The 23,009-nt window shown below is 45.0% G+C and overlaps 1 pseudogene; it reads left to right on the top strand.

The window, feature by feature from the left end:
- Nucleotides 1-22,616: 22,616 nt before the first annotated feature.
- On the top strand, nucleotides 22,617-23,009 carry LOC113924899 (annotated as a pseudogene).

Raw genomic sequence — 23,009 nt, 5'->3', positions numbered from 1 at the left:
AAGCTCTGAAGCTACCCTATTTTTATGGCTTGCGTAGCCGAGTCTATTAATAAAACAAGGAGATAACCTTCCTATGTTTACCAGGGTGGTGACTAATCATTCTTTCCTCTGTCTGTACCTGAGCTCCGGCCAACATCAAGGCTCATGGACACATTGGGGTGGAAAATTCCTTCCCATCCACTCTTTCCTTCCACGCATGGAAGCTTGGGCATGAAGAGGTCAAGTCACTTGCTCAAGGTCTTGTAAATCTTCCTATTTAAATCCTGAAGATAAACTCCCAGCCCTGGGATTGTGCCAATCCTAGCAGCCAGTGCAGAACCCTTCCTTCACTGGATGAGTGAAAGCTTCAGTGAGGGCACAGGATGAAAAGCCCAGTTTAATAAACATGGGCATGAGCAGCAGCTCAATTCCTTGAGTGTTTTCTGGGTGCCAAGCGCTATGCTAAAGGCTCTACAGGGGCAATTTAGACCCTAAGGTATGCCTGCGGTCCAGGTAATAGCATCAGTCTTATTTCTAAGCTGAGGAATAGGAGGCTCCAGAGGACTGAGTCTTGTGCCGCAAACATATAGCCAGCTGTCAACTGGGTCAGGGTGTTATAGCCTGGACTGTAGGACTTCAGAGCCAGTCCTCTCCCCTCCTGCATCTTAGCCCTGGAGGGGACTCAAGCGCCAACTCACCCACAGGCAGAATGTTACTCCCGGAGAGTTAAGCAACTTGCCTGAGGTAAGAAGGGGAATTCGCCTGAAAGCCAGATGTCTGTAGTCCTGAAACATGGCCAAGGCCATTTTGTAGCAATCCAGTAAGCCTTGAAAAGACCACCTCAGAAAAGCAGTCAATCAGCCCCTCCTTGCTCCCACCCAAGTATGCCTCCTGGTCACCTTCACCCCACCCTTACTCAGTATGGCTCCCCATTTTAAATAGAAACCATGATCAGATGAAGCTTGGCGACTCATTCAATATTCATTCAACAAACACATGGTAGGTTTCGGGCCTTTGCAAGGCAGGAGGTAAGGAGGGGGTGCAAAGTTCTTCTCCAGTGTGGTACGTGACCTCAAGAAGCTTCAAGTACATCAGCAGTCTTACTTTACCAGACAGATGTGGAGGAGCCCGAGAGGCCATGCCTGTTGCCGTTACTCTTGAACTGTGAGCAGTGTGTGCTCCTATATTTGTCGGAGGAATTATGCAAACATTTATATGTCCTAATACCCATCAAGACAGGCCTGAAGCTCCCTGCACTGAATGGCCCGAGTTCTATTTCCTCTTTTAAAATTAAATGACCCTGTCTGAATTCAGGGTACACTGTGTTAACCAATCAATGAGCAGAGCCAGGTAAATCGGTATCCAAGGAAAGGAGCAGACATTTAAGGTGAGCCACTGAAAAGCACATACTTGGAAAGCAAATACATCAAGAATGGGCTTTGGAGCCAGTCACGTCTGATTCAGAATCTTGGCTCCAAACAATCACAGGCTGTGTGACATTAGTAAGTCCTGTAGTTATTCTCAGGTTCTGTTTCAAAATCACTAAACGATGTACTAATATCCACCTTACAGTATTATGAGATTCATGATAATGGGGGCAAAATGTCTAGCGCAGCATCTGCGATCTTGCTTTGCCCATTGTGGGGTAACTGCCATTATTATTTATAATCACTGGGGATTTCCACTAACCCTTGGCTTGTCTCAGTTGTAAATTACGTTGAGGATTTCCAAAAGTGAGGAAAAATAATGTCTTAAAGCAAAATTCAACAATCAGCTGAGTAACATTTACTGAGTATCTGCTCTGGACTTCAGTGGGGGTGGGGAAGTAAGGAATACTGCTTGCTTTTTCCATGACAGTGAGAAAATAAAAACTCAAATTAAAGTGAAAACTGAACTAAGAAAGCTTATTTTTTAAAACACTAGGTTAATCTTCTGTGGAGAGAGAAATGAACTCAACAATTTGTTTCAGCTCCAAAGGCAAACTATAAATGAACATGGATATCCAGTTTTGACCAGGGTTGATCATCTAAGTATGCTCTAGAGCCAGGTGGGGTCATTCTGATAATACAAGCTGCTATAACAGATAAACCCCCGAAGAAAATGTTTCTTTCTTATTCCCGTGAAGTCAAACTGGGGTTGGGAGGGATGTGAAAGGGGTGCTTCCAGGCTCAGGCTGGCTGAGCCTCTGCCATCTTCATCATGAGGCTCCCAAGTCTGCCCTGGCGTGGACATCCAGCCTACAGATGGGAGAAGCAGGAAGGCACACGTCTCAGCTCTGCCTCCACACTCCATTGGCTAAAATTCAGTCACATGGACATACCTAATGGCAAAGGAGGCTGGGAAAATAATCTCTCTGTTCAGCAGGAACTGGAAATGGGTTTTCAGAATAGCAATCAGTTCCTGCTACACAGGGCACCTGCAAACACCAGAGATTCCATGTTTGGGAAATCTAAGACCCATTCTTTCCTGTTTTCATTTTTGCAACTCAACCCAAGTATTTAGTCCTTTTGCCCCAGGTTCATAGTACTATAGGCAAATTTCACATAGCACAGGGACAAAATAGATAGGAGAATAAAACAAAAGGTGGTAGATAATAAAGACTCTGAGAGGGAAAAGTCAAATGAAATTTATAATAAGAAGGAAAAATCAACATTCTCCTTCTCTGCTTATACAAGACTCTGAAGGTGAAGCCTCTAAGAAACCAAGGCAGCGTTCACAGAGCTGCATCAGCAGATTTTGCTGTGTTTTGACAGAGTTAAATTTAAGCTAGAATTTGAGTCTTTCTCAAAATGAGAGCATTTGATGGATTGCTTATGATTCCTGGATATTGTAACTCAAATAATACCATCTGTAATGATCACACCTTGTTCTGGAGAGTTCAGTTCTTAGAGCTTCCAGACCTTAGAGAAATGGCTTCCTTTATTGGCATGTCTAAAACAAGTATGCACTACTCATGTAGGTCTACCTCTGGATCACTGCCCATTCTCCTGGACTCCATGTAGCTCTGGCTCAGGCCACAAGGAGCTCAGGCTGAGACTTCCTGTCTCATCTTCCACACCCTTCTACCTTCCTGCAAAAAATCTGCTTTGGAGTTCATGTCATCTCTGCTTCAGTTTTATTTTATCATGACCAACAATAATAAATACATTTTATATTTTGACCCAGGCCACATATAGACACTTAAAACAAAAGTTTCTTGAAACATTCTTATTTTATTAAGAATGATGCACTCTGATAATTTGTGTTTAATTCTATTTCAATCCATTAAAAAAATGCTCCTTGGGACCACTAAATTATTTAGACAAACTGTCTTCCATAGATTGTCATGTTTGTAATCTACTAGCCTGCAGTCATCAGCCTACATTAGCGGGATTATTTTTTCTCTTCTTGAGGCCAATGAACTTCATCTCTGCTCCACTTTTCCCATATTCTCCTTAAACCACACCTTCAGCTTTTCCCTTTGTCACCTTTCAAATCTGTAACTCCTGTATCTCCTTGGACCTCAGTTCCCTATCTGTTCGTCTAGCCCCCCATCCTGTTACACCTGCTTGTGTAGGTATACACTTCAAGTTTAATCAGGAGTTGTAGACCCTGTAGACCCTGACTCTTCCATTGACTCTTCTTTATCAGAATCTTTCTGGTCTTGCTTCTTCCCCAATCTACACGGACTCCATGACTACAACTTCCTGATCTGTCTACCAGTCCACCACCTGGCATGAGATATTTTGGTTCTGTCCTCCTGATAACCAACCCTGCAGCTTGGTCATCAGACCAATTGGCATGGCCAAGAAAGTGGAAACATTAAAGTGTCTGGGCCAGGTCCATCATTTGGGGTTGATGTCTACACTGAATCATGACTGCTTATTTATTCTTCAGCCCACTGTAATCCTCCTACTTCTAATCCCTCTGCACTGTTATAAAGACTGAGAAATGCAAAGCATACTCTTTGGGCCTTATTTTACTCTCTCTGCAGCATGTGAGACTATCAACCTTCAAAATCTCTCCCCATTACTTCGATGGCTCCCACTTCTCTAGTTTTTTGCGTCCTCTCTTGCCAGTCCTTTTTAAGCTTCTTCACAAATTATTTCTCTTCTCTCTACCCCTTAACTGTTGATGTCTTCAAGTTCCTCCCTCTTTCATCACATTCTACAACATTCCAGGGCAAAGCCATCCACGGCCATGGTTTCCACTACCATCTGTATGATGATGATTCTCACCAATATATCCTAAATCCTCAACCCTTTGCAGCTTCACATCCAATACCTACTGCATCCCTTCACCTGGATGTCACGCAGAGAATTCCACACACAACATGTTCCAAACTGAAGTTGGACCTTTCTCCCTACTTAGTGTTCTTCAGTGGTTTTCCATCGCACTTAGGAAAAAAAATCCATAATTATTACCATGGCCTTCCAGGTCTAAATGGTCTAATAACCTCTAACTCCCTTGTCCACCTCATCATCTAGACTTTTCTCATGACTCACTCTACTCAACCCAAACTTGAAGATCCTCCAATAAGCCGGGAATGCACTTATCACAGAGCATTTGTCCTGGTTACTCCTTCTGCCTGAAATGCTATTGCCCCAGATTGGATAGCCACAAACCTTTCTTCCTCACCTCACTCAGGTTTCTACTGAAATGTCAGCTGCTCACAGAAGCCTCTCCTACCAGCCTGTCAAATAACATCCTTATCACTCTCTATCCCCATAGCCTGCTCTATTTTCTTTCAAAGCAGTTACCACATTACATGAAAGTGTTTATTGTCTGTTTACCCTGTTCACTAGAATATAAGTTTCTTTATTTAGCTGAATCCCCAGCACCTAGAATAGTACTTGAGACAAAGAACTCAATATATAACTGATGAATGAATGATTAATTTACCTCCTTCCCTTCTCCTACCCCCTGCCCCCAAACTGTTTTCTCCAGGATTCTAGGTAAAAAGTGCATGATTTTCCCAACCATAGCTCAAGCCAGAAGCTTGGCCTTTGGCCTCATCCCTTACCTCTTCTCTCCACCCACATCCCACCATTCATGCTTCTTAGTGTATCTTCCTAAGTCTCTATCCTCACTGCCGTGACCTTGTTTTCACTGTCATGGATCCCTTTGTAAATTTGATAAAAGGTATGGTTCGTCTTCTCAGGAGAATGCACATGGGAACACCATATTCTTCATGAAAGCGTCTCTAGATTTTCCAAAGCCCAGTGTGGACCTCCCTCCCCAGGTGCCACTATGTCCAAGGATAAAAATCTCTGGCTAAAAGATTCCTTATTTCTTACCTAAATAACTGTGAAGTCTGCTAGGCTCTGAATGTCTGTGTCTCACCCCCCACCAGAAGATGCATATGTTGAAATCCCACCTTCCAATGTGACTGTATTAGAAGGTAAATTTTGGGTGGTGATTAGGTCATAAGAGCAGAGCCCACATGAATGGGATTAGTGACTTATGAAAGAGATTCTGGAAAGTTAGCTCACCTCTTCCTCCATGTGAGGTTACATGGAGAAGACAGTGGTCAGTGAGAGAGCGAGCTTTCATCAGACACCAAATCTGCTGGCACCTTGATCTTGGATATCCCAGCCTCCAGACCTGTGAGAAATAAATGTTTATTATTTATAAGTCATCCCATTTGTGGTATTCTGTTATAGCAGCCCAAATGGACTGAAACGATGTCCTTTGACAGGTCTCCCTGCCACCAATCCTACCCTTCTTGTGATCCACTCTCCACAAGAGCTGCCTAAGTAATCTTTTAACAATGCAGGTTTGTCCATGGCCTCTTATGTGTCCCCTGTAACACCTGTTGATAGTCCTCCATCGCCTTAAGAGCAAACTCCTCCATGTGGGTACATGGTGCTGCTTATTCTTTCAGCCTCAGCCCTTTAGTTTTCCACACCCACACTCAGCTGGAGCTATTCTGAAAAACTCTCTCACACCTCCATGCTTTTGACCATGAAGTTTCTTTGCCTTACCTGCCCCTCACCTTTCATCTACTTAGCTACCTGCCACTCATCTTCCCCAAACAGCTCAAGGATTATTGTGAAAGTACTCCCTGATCTCCTGGGGCTTAACTCAGGGCTCTTACCTTATATCAGACTATATTGTGATCATTATCTTGTCCATTTCCCCTGATAGATGGTGCATCATGGAGAACAGGGGCTGTTTTGTAAATCTCTGTGGCACATAGTAGGTGCCCAATAAAAGTATGTTGAATGGATGGAATGATCAGGTAAAAGGAGAGAGAAGTGGAAGCAGCATGTTTTGGATTCATATAAATTGGGCAGATGTAGCCAACACAGCTTCCAAAATAGGAAAATCCATATTTACAGAGGAGATAAAGCTGATAGTTCTTCCATTTACAAAAAGGATTCACCACAAGGGGCCTCTAAATAGAGGGTGCTTTAGCCAGCCTATGTAAGTGTTTGTTTACAGATCATTAATCATTTTACAAAGAGGCCAAGAGCTCAAATGCAGCCAATCAGAGCCTTTAGAATCACAAGGCTTCTGAAATTACTCTAGAAGTTAACAGGAAGAAGGATTCTATGTTAAGCTATACAGTTAACATATAACTTTCCAGGAACAAGCCAGAGAGAGAGGGGGGAAGAGAGGGAAAGAGAGGAACCACAGTAACAGGAGCAACAATTTTGAGAAGTCTAACAGGAAGTCCCAAGAACTGCCTTAAACAAGGACATCTCCATTCTTTTGTGCTGTGGGGGGATGGGTGGGGTGCTCTAAAATGATTAGACACTGACAAGTAGGCCTTCACATAGTAAAGACGAAGTTCTTGATTTCTAGTGAAGACGAGGATACAGAGAGATCTTCTTTTGGCCATCAGTGTGCACCTAGCAAGTCAAATGGATTTACTCTGGCACAAACCATAAAGTTCACTCATCTATTCCCCAAATATCAGTTGAATATCAGTTGAGCACCTAGCACACGTCAGGCCATGTGAGCTAAAATGCTGACCAAGATCTGGACAACTCCGTGCTCTCAAGGAAATTGCATTTTAGAGGAAGGAGCAAGCAATCCATTAACAAGGTAATTTACTACAGTGAAAGTGGTAGCAAAGGAGTAAGAAAGTGATGTGACGGTGAGGGTGAAGATACAAGGAGCTTTTCTAGACAGAGAAGGCAAAGGAGGCCTCTCTGGGAGTGCATCATCTGGGCTGAACCTGATGGGTGAGAAGGAGGAAGCCATGGAAAGACCCGGAGAAAGGCATTCTTAGAAAAGAGACCATCAAAGTCCAAAGCCTTCAGATGGGGAAGATACAAGGGCCAAAAGGCCCTTAAACCAAAAAAAAAAAAAAAAAAAAGGCCATTACTGGAATTCAATGGAGGAGCAAGGCTCGTATGAGGTAGAGGATGATGGTGGCATGGGCCAGGGTGGTGGCAAAGGCAGGCAGGTGTGGACAGATTGCAGATCTAGCTGATGTGGGGCATAGAACTGTTGTGAACGATGACAGATGAGACGTCTCTAAGGTCCTTTTCCACTCAGACATTCTGTGACTGTTACCTGGGAGCCAGGGCTATCAAAGTGGAGCTCTTTGTAGAGGAAATCTGCCTGGCATAAAAACTAGGAAGAGCCATGTTTGGGTCACACTGTGATGATCACAGGCCCACGAGTTTGGGGTGAGAATTCTTATAAACCCATCACTTGAGAAACCCAGAAGAAATCCATTCTGTGCATTTTAAAAGTTCCTGGTCCTGGAGCTAGCTCTGCTGCCTCTTCTTTCTTGCCCTGAGCCATGAACACTCTCTTGGGGATTCTCTATTTCAGGGAATGGCATTTACCCATCCAACCAGAAGACAGAAAACCATCTTTGACAACTCTGTTGCAAACTGACCGAAGTCCAGTTGGTTGGTCACAATTACTCTGTACTACTCTGTACTGAGTAACTAATGGCATCTCTCAAATGAGAGAGGATGATAAAGGCTGTAGGTCCCTTCCCCCAACAACCTCACAATCAGAGCCTGTCTCAGAACAGATTCTGCCTCACAGGCATTTATTAGCTCACAAGCACAAAAATGGTCACATGACCAGGTGTGTAAGCTCAGTGGAGGACCAGGTTCCTACTATCTAGGCACTCGATGGAAAGTTTCCTATGATCTAGGCATGTGCCTTGAGGCGGATGCAACTATACCCCATTGCAGGATTCAGTTAACCTAGACCAGTTGTTCTCAACTGGAGCAGATTTTGTCTCTCAGATTTTGCCTTCCAGGCAATTTATGGAGATATTTTTGTCTTTCACACTGGGGAGGCACTCCTAACATCTAGTGAGCAGAGGCCAGGGATGCTGCTAAACATCCTACAATGAATTTCATCAATCCCCAAGGTCTATATGTACCCTTTCCTAAGTAAGTATAGAATTAATCTCTCACCTCTCCCTTCTACTGCCCTAGTTTGGACTTTCAGCATTTCAGACAAAGCCTTCCTCCCACCTGCTTCCCAGCTCCCTGTTTCCTCTGGTCCAATCTCCTACCCTGCTATCAGATTGATCTTCCCCAACTAGGACTGGTATCCTGTTTTTGTAAATTCTCCAGTGGCTTCTCCCTGCACAATAAACTGCTCTTTGTTTTCTCTCCTGCCTCGTCTATTGGGCATTTTGTTTTTACAGTTGCTTTAGTATAACAAACTCTCCCAAATTTTTATGCGTTTGTACATGCTATTCCTCTGCCTGGAAAGCTCTCCTGTCCCTCTTTCATACTCTCTTTCACCTTTCTGGGCACCCAGAGCTTGAGCCTAAACTCAAATACTGCCTCATCTTTTGACAACTCCAGGCCAACTCTGGAGTTCCTTATTGACCTTGCCCTACTCTGTACAAACCTCTATTAAAGCAGATGCCCCAGTTGTCCTGTTGTACTGTAACTGTTTGCATATCTGCTGCCCTCCTGGACTCTAAATGCCTATATGACTAGCTTGTTGGGCCCAGCATGCCACACAGTAGGCAGCAGCTAAATATTTGTTCAATAAACGATTACTTTCTATGCCCTGGGTTGTCTGGTTTTTGCTTTTTCTTTGTTTTGGTTTTTAACAGTTTTAAATCCTTCAGATTTTCAGAGGATAAAGTGATACAAATGAGATACTCTGGTTTTCAAATCTCAGTATGCCTAAAAATCATCTTGAAGACTTGTTTCAAATGCAAATTCCTGGGCCCCAAATGCCCAGGTAGGTTTTTTTTTTTAATTAATTGACTTTTAAACACACACACACACACACACACACACACACACACACATATATATCATGAAATTCATCCTTTAAAACTGTATAATTCAGCTATTTTGTAGTATATTCACAAAGTTGTGCAACTATCACCACTATCTAATTCTAAAACATTTTTATCACCCTAGAAAGAAAACCGTATTTATTAGCTGTCACCCCCACCCCCATTTACCTCTCCCTCCAGCCCTTGGCAATCACTAAACTACTTTCTGGTCTCTGTGGATTTGCCTAGTCTGAATATTTCCTATAAATAGAATCATACAATATATGGTCTTTTGTTACTGGCTTCTTTCACTTAGCATAATGTTTTCAAGGTTCATCCATATTGTAGCATGTATCCATACTACATTCTTTTTTATGGCTGAATAATATTTCTTTGTTTGGACATACCACATTTTGTTTATCCATTCATCAGTTGATGGTCATTTGGGTTGTTTGCACTCTTTGGCTCTTGTGAATAATGTTTTGAACACTTGTGTACAAGTTGTTGTATGGACACATGTTCCTAATTCTCACGGGTCATGAGTAAATGCCAAAACTGTTTTTCACAGCTGCCTAACCATTTTACATTCCCCATCAGCAATGTATGAGGGTTCCAATTTCCCCATAACCACACCAACACTTGTTATTTTCCATCTTTTTTGTTATAGCTATTCTAGTGAGTGTGAAGTGATAGCTCTTTGTGGTTTTGGTTTTCATTTCCCTAATGACTAGTGATGTTGAACATATTTCCATGTGCTTATTGAACATTTATATATCTTCTTTGGAAAAAAAGTTTATTTGAGTGCTTTGCTCATTTTTTAAATTGGTTGTTTGGATATTTTTGTTGTTGTTGAGCAGTAGTTCTTTATATATTCTGGATCTTAATCTCTATCAGATATATGATTTGCAAATTTTTTCTCTCATTCTATGTGTCATCTTTTCATTCTCTTGATAGTCTTTCAATGTGTAAGAGCTTTTAATTTGATGAAGTCCAGTTTATCTATTTTTCTTGTATTTCTTGAGTATTCAATGTCATATCTAATCCACGATCACAATGCCTATCCAAGGTCAGAAAGATTTATGCCTATGTTTTCTTCTTAGGGTTTTATTACCTCTTACATTTAAATCATTAATCCATTTGGGTTAACTTTCACATGTGGTATGATGTAAGGGTCCAACCTCATTCTTTTATATGTGTACATTCCAATTGTCCCAGCACCATTTGTTAAAAAGGCTATTCTTTTCCCCATTAGATGGTCTTGACAACCTTGTAGAATATCAATTGATGATAAATGTAAAAGCTTATTTTTGGACTCTCAGTTATATCCCTTTGATATATATGTCTATTTGTATGCCTGTGCCACACACTCAGATGACTAAGGAACCACATTTGGAAAAACCTTGGTCTAAATCACAGTTGCTATAACAGTTAATCCAAAACAATGGTTCCCAATCAGACTGAACATCAGAATCATTCCAAGGGTTTCAAAGAGAAAAAATCCTGGTCTCCAGGGGTCCCTCTCCCCCTGTCTCCCTCTTCTGCCTTGGGGTTTTGTTTCAGCAGATGGCTATAATGCTCAGGAATTTCTGTTTTTAAAGAGCCATTCTCATGATCATCCAGAATTGGGAATTGCTGGTCCAGGTGATCATTTAAAGTTCTTTCTAATACGTGGGACCTATAAATTTAGGAAAAGAGAAAATTTAAGGTAGAAGTTTGATCCCAAAAGATGCTAAATGATCATCTTGTGTGTACTTTGCCATCTGAAGACATCTCTCTGATGAAAATAATTTGAATATGATTTTATGAAAAATGACTGAAGTCAAAGAACCAGTTTACTCTAAGATGTCTAGATTGGAAGGAGATAATCCATATTTCAGTATTAATGCAGATGTGGGAACTTGCCCCAATGCCAGGCAGTGTCCTCCTTGGTGGTCCCACAGCCCCATGCTCTGTCAATGACATGTCTGTCTTCCCCACTAATCTCTGGGTCTTCTTGAGCAGAAGCAGGACTTTTTCCACTTTGGATCTCTAATGCCTATCACTGTGCCTAGAAAATTGCAGGTATTCAATAAAATGTCAAATTAAACTAAACGTAGTTTCTATATTTAATCAAATGCATAGAGAAGGTCAAATAGCAAGTTTTATGTAAAAATGCTAGGTATGTGGTGCTTTGAAAACAGAACTGGAAGGGAATTAATCAGTGGGATTAAAAAGATTATTTTTTTAAAAACCAAGCAGTTATTTTTGCACCATGTTTATCATCTTAGTCCTCACGTGCCTGCCTACTGATGGTATTCCTCAGGGTCCCAGCCAGAAGCAGATGGCTCACCAGAGCTGAATGGAGAAACTCTTTCCAGGGGAGTGGGCAGAATTCAGGTGACAACAAGAAATGAAGTCCCTGGGACTAGCAACAGTGAGATGTCCTAACCGTCTCCGGGCCTGAAGGGATGAGGGGACAGAGCAGAGTGGCCAGAATACGTGAGAGCTGGAAGTCGGGCAGAGGGCTGCACAGCAGGACCTGCAGCCATTAGCGTGAAATGGGCAGTAAAGGGCACAACATTCCTCGGGAGGCCGACCAGAGAATCACCAGCATACTCACCCATGAGGAACAGGAAGACATGGACATTCAACAAGAATCCATTGGGAAAAAAATAAATGTAAAGGAACCGAGGTGTGACAAATCAGTTAAGCTTCTTAGTCTGCAGCTCATCTGACCTTTTGGGAATGTTGTGCTATCCTTAGTTCATTTATCAAATACGTGAGCCTTCTTATGTTGTAAGACACTGTTATGGGCGCTGGGGATATAAGGATGAATAAGATACATTTCCTTCCCTTAGGAAGTTTACAGCGGGGAGTGAGGGACACAGGCAAGCAATGACAAGACAGTACAATAGTGCAATGTTGGGTGTATTTGTTTCCCGGGGCTGCTGTAACTTGCTGTAACAAAGTACCACAAACTGGGTGGCTTAAGCAACAGAAATTTATTGTCTCACTGTTCTGGAGGCTGAAAGTGTGAGATCAAGGTGTCAGCAGGGGTGATTCCTTCTGAGGCCTGTGAGGGAGAATTTGTTCCAGATGTCTCCCTTAGCTTCTGATGGTTTGCTGGCAATCTTTGGCATCCCTTGGCCTGTAGAAGCATCATCCCAATCTCTACCTCCATCGTCACATAGTATTCTCCCTGTGTGTGTGTCTTTGCCCAAATTTCCCCATTTTATAAGGACACTAGTGATATTGGATTAGGGGCCCACCCTACTCTGGTATAACCTCATTTTAACTAAACACATCTGTAATGACCTTATTTATAAATAAGGTCCAATTCTGAGGAACTGGGGGGTTAGGACTTCAGCTATCAATTTGGGGCACAGAGTTCAACCTGTAACAGTGGGGACAGGCTCAGGGTATTATGGGAACACATACAACATGGCTATGGAGGAGGAATGGCGAGAAGGCAACTTAGTTGGTCTTAAGAGATGAGTAAGAGTCAGCCAAGTGAAGAGATGAGGGGGCAGAAGAGGTGGACAGGACACATGAGGAAACTGCAATTTGGTGCTGGAGCAGAGAACTCAAGGCTGCAGAGAAGGACAAGCCCCTCTGGTCACAGAGGACCTTTATGACCTGCAGAGTCCAGACCAGAGAGAAATGATGGAAGGGTTTTAAGTAGGAACTTGACAAGTCTAGGTTTGCCTTTCAAAGAGGTCACTCTGGCAGCTAGGTAGAAGATGGTAAGGGTTGCAAATGGGCCAAATATCTGGGAGGTTGTGGTGTTGGGCCAGGTGAGAGAGTGGTAGTAGGGGTAGCAGGAAGAGAACGGATAAAGTTGAGGGATACTGGCGGGGTTGGGGGGGGGGCAGGACTTGGTGATTGAGGTGTCTGAGCTAGAGGAGCAGGATAACAACATCCCCAGCCCTGCAAGGAAGACCACAGTGCCTTCAGCAAGGTGAGGAAGAGGTGGTTTAACAGGAAAATTGCCCCGATTGCCACTCTGGAAATAATGGACTAACGGTGCCTGTGGGAGACGCTAGGGGTAAAATCTTGGTTAGAAAGAGAGATTTGGGAGTTCTCTGCATATCCCATGAGAGAGAATGAGCTTCACCAGGGAGTGTGTGTGGCAGAGCAAGATGAGCCATGAGTCAGAACAGAATCCTGGAGAACACCCACATGCCCGTGACAGGCAGAAGATGAGGAGGAGGCCTTTCCAAGGAATGGTGGAGAACAGACAATGTAACACGTGGAGGTTAAGGAATCAGGACACTTCAAAGAAAGGTCATCTGTATTCTTAAATGCCTCAGAAAGTTCTAGTAGAGAAAGGATTGCAACTAGTCTTTTCAGTTTTCTGTCAGGGAAGTTGTTGACCACCTTAGCGACAGTATTGTGGTGATGGGAACAGAAAATAGAGGGCAAAGAGCTGAGGATGAATGGATGTGTAGACAACAAGAAGTCTGAAGAGAGTGGAAGAAGGGAAAGTTGTGAAGTGACTGGGGGAAGACATGGGGCGTGAAACTTGAGTATACTTAGAGGCTTAAAGTGAGATAGAAGAGATTTTATCAGGATGAAATGGGGGATAACTACCGAAGTGTGTCAGTAGGCATCAAGGGAGAGAGTAAAGGGCACAGGAAGAGGGGCACACCTCTGAGACTGAAGGTGAAGAGGGGCACACCTCTGAGACTGAAGGTGAAGAGGGGCATGCATGTGGAGGTGTTTGTAGGGATTGGCTAGAAGTAGCAGGAGAATGAGCCTGATGACCTTTAAGTTGGGAGGCAAGATTATCTGCTGAGTATGAGAGAATAAAGGTTGAGTGGGAGCCTTGGTGAGAGGGTTGGAGACCTGGAGCGGTCACCCGGGGACATAGAAGGGAGGATTCTGAGGACAGGGAAAGGCGACATGGGCAGCATGAGGGCCCGCGGAGGCTCGGGGCCGTGAACTTGTGGTGGTCCAGCCTAGACAGGAGTGTCCATTGCCCCAGGAGTGTTCAGTCTCAAAGACAGGGCAAAAACAATGACAGTAAGTGCTTCTGAGCATCCAAGTCTGCATTTTGCTTGGTCAGAGTTGAGAGGGGCTGAGGCATCTGGTGAGAACTACGAGCCACTGGGTCCAGGTAGAAGATGAAGGAAGAAAGGGCAGGAGAAGCCTGACGAATGGGGAGAAGACGGAGGTGTCAGTGGAAGTAGGGATGCAAGAGAGCTGGAAGGACACACAGATGTGATCAGACTGGACACACTTACCATGCTTATGGTTTTACTGAGTGTGGCATATGAGTGAAAGCAAACCCTCACACGTACGAGTCCATGCTCCTTTATGCCAGTTGCTCATGTAAAAGCATTGAAGCCTGGATTAAAGGGGAAACTATATAAGATGCATCTCAGTCACCTTGGTCAGGGCTCTTTAGACTGGGTCCCAGAGTGAGGTCACAAACAATAGGGTGGGCACTGTTTAAAAAAAAAGGAAGATACCATCTGATTTTATTTTATCTTTATCAGAATCTGGTGAAGCATTTCAGCCCCTTTTCAAGAACAGTGTCTTGTAACAGATACCAGTGTCTTTCCATGAATAATGAATCGCCACTTTACAGAGAGTCTGTGGATGAAAGGCAGTAAGGAGAGGGCTCTAACAGAGGCTCCAGCCGCATTTTCTGAGCTCAGCGAGTGACGGATCAATGGCAGAGAACACTGCAGTTGACCAGATGCAGTCATCCCATGCCGGGTGCATCGAGACCCGAGTTCTGATATGCAAAGAGAGCCTGGGACTCTTGTCAAATCACCAAACAGGATGTTGGCCATGCGGCAAACAGGACTGCAAGCTGTTGACAGCTGAATGTCAGGCTGCCAAAGCCAGGCCCCACCACATGATGGGCACTGCCCCAAAGGCTTGGCGACCATCTGTATTCCAACACACACCATCAGCCGTGCTGCCCGTGCTCCCGCCCGATGCACCAAGCAATGCCCATGCTCTGGGTCCAGAGACGCTGTTGTTGTGGTGCACACAGGCCCCTTTGTTCAGCAACACCGCACACATGAATGGAGGCAGCTTCCTTTGGTTCTTTCCTTAAGGCCTGGAAAGAAAGGCCTCTCAGTCAAGCTGCCTGAAGGACCAGCTTTGGGAGTGGAGGGGACTCCTCGCTGAAAGCTAGTTAGTGGTAGCACATCCAAAAATGGAGCTTAAGAGCCTTGGACAGAATTGTGGCAAAACCTCACTCAGGGGTCCCCAGGCCTGTGTGAGGCTGGCTGGGGGCCCTTGGCAGCCCCTGCTCATTAAATGTGTTGAGAAACTGTCTCCAGCAGAGAAGGCTCCATCAACACGGACACTCGGGTACAATATTTTCAAATGACAAAGAGCCTCTTGCTTTGTGTGTGGAAAAAGCTGAAGAGCAGGATAGATTCAATATGGAGCATAGGGCCAGTTGAGTAATTGCCATTTTCTCCTTCTGTGGCTGCTTCATCTCCCCTGAAGTGATCTTCTAACTGCTGAAGGACACTTGGTGATCCAGAGCGGGGCCATTCTCTCTCGGCCTCCACCCGCACCACCTGACCCACGGATGCAGGAGGCAGCCAGTGGGGAAGACAGGTTCTTAGACCATTTTTCTCTGACCCTAGGAATGTACCTAGATCATCACCTCCCAAGCCTCGGGGAGTGCTGACAAATGGGCTCCATCCCTACAGAGGGGAGACTTTGTTTCAGTTCACAGTGGAAAACCATTTCCCTTAAAAAAAAAAAAAAAATTCTTTGTGATCCTAAAGGAATGATGGCCTTATTTGTTGGCTCCAGAAAAGACTGCTGCATAAAGATTTTGAGTAATTCCAAAAGCTTTCTGCATGGCAAACACCCCGTTTGGTGATGTACAACTTCCCAGCAAGGTGGAAGGCTCCCGGGAGTCCCCTGAGTTGCTGGCACCAGGAACCTTTGGCACCCACAGGCCAATGGTGACACAAGAGTGGTGGAGAAATAGGTGGCAGCACCAGGTCTGCCAGGTGGCAGGGCTGTATTCTTCCCCTGCCAGGGTCTGTGACATTGCTTCCTCCACCATGGGCTTTCCTCATGAAAGAGAAGTGGTGCTCCCCCTGCTTGAGACCAGCACAGGGTATGATTCATTTTATGTCACTCCAACGCCAAGTGCAGCCCACAGCAGGGACTTACCAGGTATTTAATGGGTGGGGAAATGTTGGGGGGCCCGGGAAGACACATTTCTTTGCATGTTAGCTCTATCAGCTTTGTTTGGAGACGAGGCCAGGGCGCGTGTCTCTTGAAAGCCTCCCAAGTCTAGAAATCTGGGCATTCTTATACCACTGCTCCCAGCAGCTCAGCAGGGCCCCCCAAAGAGAGGCCATTGCAGCTGAATTGCGCCCAGACAAAGAGCACCTCCTTCCCTCCCCATCCCCATCCTTGAAGCTGGCCCAGGTCCTGGAGAGTTCTAGGACTGGGGTATGAGCCATAGGAGTTAGGAGGGCATACCCTAGTTACTTTGGCTCCTCTAGTTATTCTCCCTCACTTCAAAGAAAACGCAAACTTCTCTAGGGATCTGGCATTCCTCCCCTACTAACTTTCATACCTTTCTCCTCCTTGCTTCGCACCTTATATTCATTCAGTACATATCTATTCAAAGCATCCTGGGTGTTGGACATTGTTGATTACCAGGGAGGTAAGATGATTCAGGCCCATCTTTGAGTTTACAGACCACTGGAAGAGGGAGAGATGCAAATACTCAGCATTCGTCTTCAAGTTGCTGACACATGATCACATATGGAAATATACCGTTGGGGCAGCTCATGGTAAAGACACACCAGACCTTATTTTTGTGTTTGGGGAATTTGGTGTAGTGGTATCATCCTATCACCTTGACTTGATATTCACAGCTTATACTGTGTCTTCTGATACGTTGCCTCCTTTAATCCTCACAATAATCCTGAGACCAGAGATTTAATCTGGTTTACAAATGAGGAAACTGAGGCACAAACAAAGTGCCGTTCAGTCTCAGGACTAACAGAGGCTTTGAACTCAGGATGCCCGAGGGCAGCCATGGTGCTTCCTACCCCATCAAGCTGCCTTCCCAGCAGGCCTCACCTTCATTGGATAACCCAGTCAATCCTTTTCAAGGGATGAGATGAGAACTCCAAAGCCAGAGTGTAGCCCCCACTTTCTTCCTTTGGCCTCAGCTGTTTGTCTGTTTTTCAGTTTCCAAACTATGACAAAGAAATAAAAATAGGGATGAGAGTGTTCTGTTGCTTCCTTAATGAACCCACCTGCTGGCTATTGCCAGAAATTCCTTTAAAGAAGCACAAATCCCTTCATTCTGCAGGTATAAATAAAAAGCTTAAAATGCAAATGCCTTGAAGCCTTAACACATAGATATAAATAAGTTCCACTCAAGTCCAAATGATAATAGAATATTCTATCTTGCTTGTTCTGAGCTAGAAAGCAGAAATAAAAATCACCAGTATTCCCTGGGCTTTGCAGTATTTTTATATGTAAAAATTATATATACATAATGTTTCTGAGCATGTATTAGGTGCCAGGCACTGTGTTGGTGGTAAGACTCAATGGTAACCCAAAGAGACTTGGTACCTTCTTCTTCTACCTCCTTTTTTTTCTCCTTTCAAGGGTAAAAATTTTATTTTTGAGGAACTTCATACTGCATATTTTTAAAGAGTCACATAAGAAAGCAAAAATGTTATCCTCCTCTCATCCTAGAAATAAATAAGAAGAGCATAAATTTTTTTTTTTAAATCACAACACTTGGAAGTTTAGCAGCAGCATCCAAAATGAACAAAAAAGGAAAAAAAGAGCATTTACTATATACTTCAGATTTCTTTCGTTGGGGTTCTCCCCATGTGATATTAATATTTCTTCTTTCAATTCATATTACCAAAACAGTAAAAACCAGGAAAAAAATATAAACCTAGTGGTTGCTGAAACTGGGGAGGTTGCTCTCTTGTCTTGTGCAGGCATTCCTGGGATCTCAACTTGCTAGAAAAATTGGCTGACATTTTCCTTTTGTAGTTGTCTGTTTCATAAAGAATAATAATAAACATTCTAATGTCCACGTCTTGGTTATTAGTCTTCCACATTATAGCTTGGATGTTTCTTTGGTGTTGGTTAAGGTCATGGTCTGCTTTATGCTTTATTTTTTTAATGGTTATTAATTCTTTAGGTCACCTGGTGATGGTGAAGGTGCCTGGGGAGCCTGGCGTTACTCAGCACTGCTCTGCTCGGTGGCTGGAGCAGGGTTCTCAGATGGCACTTCACCTGCCTCAGTCTCTATGCCATCTTGGGAAGGAGCATTAGGAGGATGGGGGTGATGCTGATAGTTGTACAGGCGTCGGTATCCACAGCGAGCAGATGGCTGGTTTGGACCATTGGCCGCTTGTTGGTTCTCTTTATCTTCAGCCTCGTCAACAGCTGGGGCAGGTCGGGGGCAAGGAGGGCCTCTCCAGTACCTGGGCGAAAAGTTGGATTTCAATGAACAGGTCCCTGAAGTTGTGCCCCCTCTGGGAGTCCCTTCTTCATCTCTCTAATCTCACCAGCCTGCATTCCGCTGGGATGGGGAAAGACCCATGAGCGATGGTCAAAGGTCTGTCCCACATTCTTCTACCTCCTTCTTAAACATTGCAATGGTAACCCAAAGAGACTTGGTGGAAATGCTGAATGTGGAGAGAGAAATACAAAAATGGGGTGAGTAAATAAGAGCAAGCTTGTGGAGTGCTGTAAAGGAGGGACTAAAGGTCTTCCCAGGCAGAAGGAACAATGTATTCCAAGGCTCCAGGGCCAGCGTGGAGCACATGAAAGGACCCAGGAGTGGAGAGAGAGGTGGAGAGCCCGGATGTGCAGGGAAGGGTGGCAGGAAGGTGTGAGAAAGGCCTTTGGTTAGGGGCCTTGGGACTCGAACTCAAACTTACGGGGCACTGAAGATCTTGAAGGGCAATGGGAAGACATTTAAGGCCTTTACAGCAGGAGAGATATAAGGATTTGTATTTTTAAAAAATTTAATTTTCTGCAGCGTCAGGAATGGGTAGGAGTATAGTGGGGAGAACACCATTGCAGTCATTCAGGGGAAGCCATGATGGAAAAGTGGAGATGGGGGAGGTGGGTGATCCAGAGACGCTATAATCTTGGAGTCTTAGAGAAAGAAACCGATGAGATCTGGCAATGGGACGTGGGGATAAAGAAGAGAGGTGTGAAGGATGACCCGAGTTCCTGAGGTGAGGTTGAGATGGGTAGGTGACCGTGCCTCAGGCTGACAGAAGGGCCTCCACAGAAGGAACAGGCCTCAGAGGGAAGACGATGAACTCAGTTTGTGGCATGTTGGGGTTTAAGTCCACAGGAGCATGGAGACACATGGTGTGCGGGTGACATTTTTGCTGTTTAGTGGCTGAAATTGCCTTCCCTGTCCCTTGTGGCTGGACCACGTCAACACCCAGCCATTCTAGTTTGGTCCCTCCTTCTGTCTTCCCTGAATCCACAAAACACAACACCTAGAGACAGTGAGACAGAAACAAACATTCCTCATGCATTCAACCTTCCTCTCTGTGCGGTCTTCATGTCCTGGTGGAAACGCAGAGGGAGAAGCCAGTTTCTGCAATTTGCACGTCGGAGATGTTCTTCTTTCCCAGATCCCCGCTGCAGAGCGGATCACTGCCTCTCAGCAGCCCATTGCAGGCATGTGTGCCAAATGGAGAATTCCAGAGAGCCAAGAGCAGGAGGGGAAAGCCCGCCTAGCTCCAACCCCATCTACCTTTGTGAGTTCTGCCTGTCAGCCCGGCTAATGGAATGATGGGCTGCTAATGACACAGCCCCATTTTTCAAAAGGCAAATAAAATTAAACCACCCTGAGAGAAGCAATGCAGATAAAAAGCCCACCTCAAGATGCCTTGTGCACTCTGCTGCCCATTTTTTTCTAAATCCTTTCATTGATTATATTGTCTTGAGAGAGAGAACAGAAGTCCTTCACAGTGGCTGCACTGTGTCTGCCTTCCCCTCTCTGAGCAAGTTTTTTCATCAATGGACAGAAAAGAGCCTTTTCCAAGCTCCTCCCAGCCTGGAAAAAACTTGTCACACTATTCTTTCTAAATCCCACCCCCATGAAGATTTCTATGCTCCAGGCCTGCCTGTTTCTAAAAAGCTTGGAACTTTGTATATAGACAAATAGCAGAATCCCCATCCAGGATAAAAGAGGGTCTGTGAATGGGCTTTTAGGAGCTAGTGAGGGACCCTCTGTCTATCCTCCCTTGCCTCAGAGTTTCCCTTCCTCCCTCACATCCCTTCTTAAATGAATAACAAATATAAAGACCTCAGTCAGGGATGTCTGAAGTACCTGTGAGGAAAAGTAAGCAGGTGTGTCTTGACCTCACAATAAAATAAAATGGCCGCCTTGGTCCTGGTCCTCTAGAAAAGCAGAGACTGGGGCAAAACAAGTGGGAGGTACAAGCCAGTTGCTCATGAAGGTCGAAGGGAGGTAACGTAAGTCAAGGTGAGAAGTGATTCCATAAGATGGGCATCTATTCTGGCTGGTGCCAGCTGAGAAAAACAGCCAGGGGCTTAACAAAGATCTTTACTTGACACAAGGGACTTCTTGGGAAAGAGTACAAGGAGAAACACATTTTGTCCCTCAGAATGGTGCACAGGAGAGAGATTGGGGCGCCTGGGTGGCTCAGTCGTTAAGCATCTGCCTTCAGCTCAGGTCATGATCCCAGGGTCCTGGGATCGAGCCCCGCATTGGGCTCCCTGCTCCGCGGGGAGCCTGCTTCTCCCTCTCGCACTCCCCCTGTTTGTGTTCCCTCTCTCGCTGTGTCTCTCTCTGTCAAATAAATAAATAAATAATCTTTTAAAAAGAGAGAGATTAATCTACAGGGCTCCCCACCTATCTCCCACCTCCCATTTGTCAAGTCTCACCTCAGAAGAAGCTACTCCCCCAGACTTCCAGATGATATCATTCAGACCCTCATCTTAGGAACCAAATCCCACACCTTCCACGGTGGTGTTTCAGTCAACTGAAAAAGTGAGGGGCAAAGTGGAATATGTGGGGCACTGAGAGGGAGAGAGAGAGAGAGGAGGAGGGGGAGGAGGGGGGGAGGAAGAGCAGGTGAAGGAAAGGAGGGAGTGGTAGCTTTAGCTAAGGAAGTCAGAGAAGGAACATAACGTCTCTGTCCCAGTACAATGGGTACCGTAGGTGAGATGCTTTTCTTTCCATGGAATAGGTTTTAGTAGAAGTGGAAGGGAAAACACACTGGAGGGCCTGGGAGGGGTGTTCATAGCAAAGGTCTGAAGGATATATACTGAGCGTCCCTAGAAGGAAAGGATTGAAGGAGTAAGTCTGGTTATGCCTGTGCATTTTGTATCTCAGCAACCTAGGGGCAGAGAGCTGTGAGGGAGGTTGATGGAGGGTACCATGGAGCCAGGATCTGCATTGTGGAGGATTAAGTACTCAGAGAGGCACATAGGCGCTTGCTCATAGAGAAGAGTGCTTATAAAACCAATCACAATGACTGGTGATGAGAAATGCTGCTCTACACCCCACACTACCTGCCCAAAAAAAGGCCCAGGGAGATCTAGAGATGGTACGGAATGACTCACTGCCTCTCCAGCTGATCCTAAGGACAGATTGTGCATGCGTCTGTGTGTGTTTGGCGGGGGGGGGGGGGGGGGGGGGGGGGGGGGGGGGGGGGGGGGGGGGGGGGGGGGGGGGGGGGGAGGGGGGCATGACTATGTCAAACTGAGCATCCCTATTTCCTGGACGAGGGCAGGACCCGGCCCCTCTCCATGACAGAGAGGGATTCAGGGCCCCCTGTAAAGATGTCCCATGGCCCATTCCACTTGCCTGGCCAGAGGAACAACAGCATACCCAGCAATCTCTTTTCCAGGCCTCACACCTGAGTGGGACTTGTTGACAAAGCACTCATTTGGGGGGCAAGGTTTTTGGGGACCCTCTGTTGGCCACATGCTGCTCTCTTGGGGGTAAGTTCATTGGCTCTTTCCTGGCAGAGCCCCATGAAAGCTGCTGGAGGCATCCAAGCCTCCAGGACTGTGTGCTGGCTCCCTGTGAAGTCAGTTATGAGGAGACAGGCAGCTTGGGCAAGATTGGGGTATCCATTGGAACAGGCCTATGATGTTTTGGACCTCCTAAAGCTAAACTTTGGTCATAGTATTATTTGCATAGCATTCCCCAGAGTGTGAAGTATCTTCACCTTCACTTTCTCTTGTCTTTTTTATAATAACAAAACTGTGAAGTTGATGATGAACTATCTAGACCCAAGAGGTTGTTAAGTGTTCCCAAAGTCACACAGCTGATAAAGACTTGAGCCCAGATCTCTTATTCCTATATTCTCCTCCAATCCTGTGTTGGAAACCTAAAAGCGGAGCCTGAGAGATGAGACTTGTGCATTTTGATTATTCTGATTTAGAAACACGGTTCTATCTTTTTTCCTCTCCGGCTGCTTGAAGCTCGGCTGCCATCATGAATGACATAGTAACTATCTGGACCAGGAAGTTCATGACCAACCGACTACTTCAGCATAAACAGATGGTCATTGATGTCTTTCACCCCGGAAAGGCAGCAGTACTTAAGACAGAAATTTGGGGAAAACTAGCCAAAATGTACAAGACCACACCAGATGTCATATTTGTATTTGGATTCAGAACCCATTTTGGTGGTGGCAAGACAACTGGATTTGGCATGATTTATGATTCCTTGCATTATGCAAAGAAAAATGAGCCCAAACATAGACTCGCAAGACATGGCCTATATTAGAAGAAAAAGACATCACGAAAACAGTGAAAGGAACGCAAGAACAGAATGAAGAAAGTCAGGGGGGCTGCAAAAACCAGTGTTGGTGCTGGCAAAAAGTGA

Source organism: Zalophus californianus, chromosome 2 (assembly GCF_009762305.2).
Source record: "Zalophus californianus isolate mZalCal1 chromosome 2, mZalCal1.pri.v2, whole genome shotgun sequence".
NCBI lineage: Eukaryota > Metazoa > Chordata > Mammalia > Carnivora > Otariidae > Zalophus > Zalophus californianus.
The sequence above is the reverse complement of the archived record's forward strand: the minus strand, read 5'-3'. Positions and strand labels throughout refer to the sequence as shown.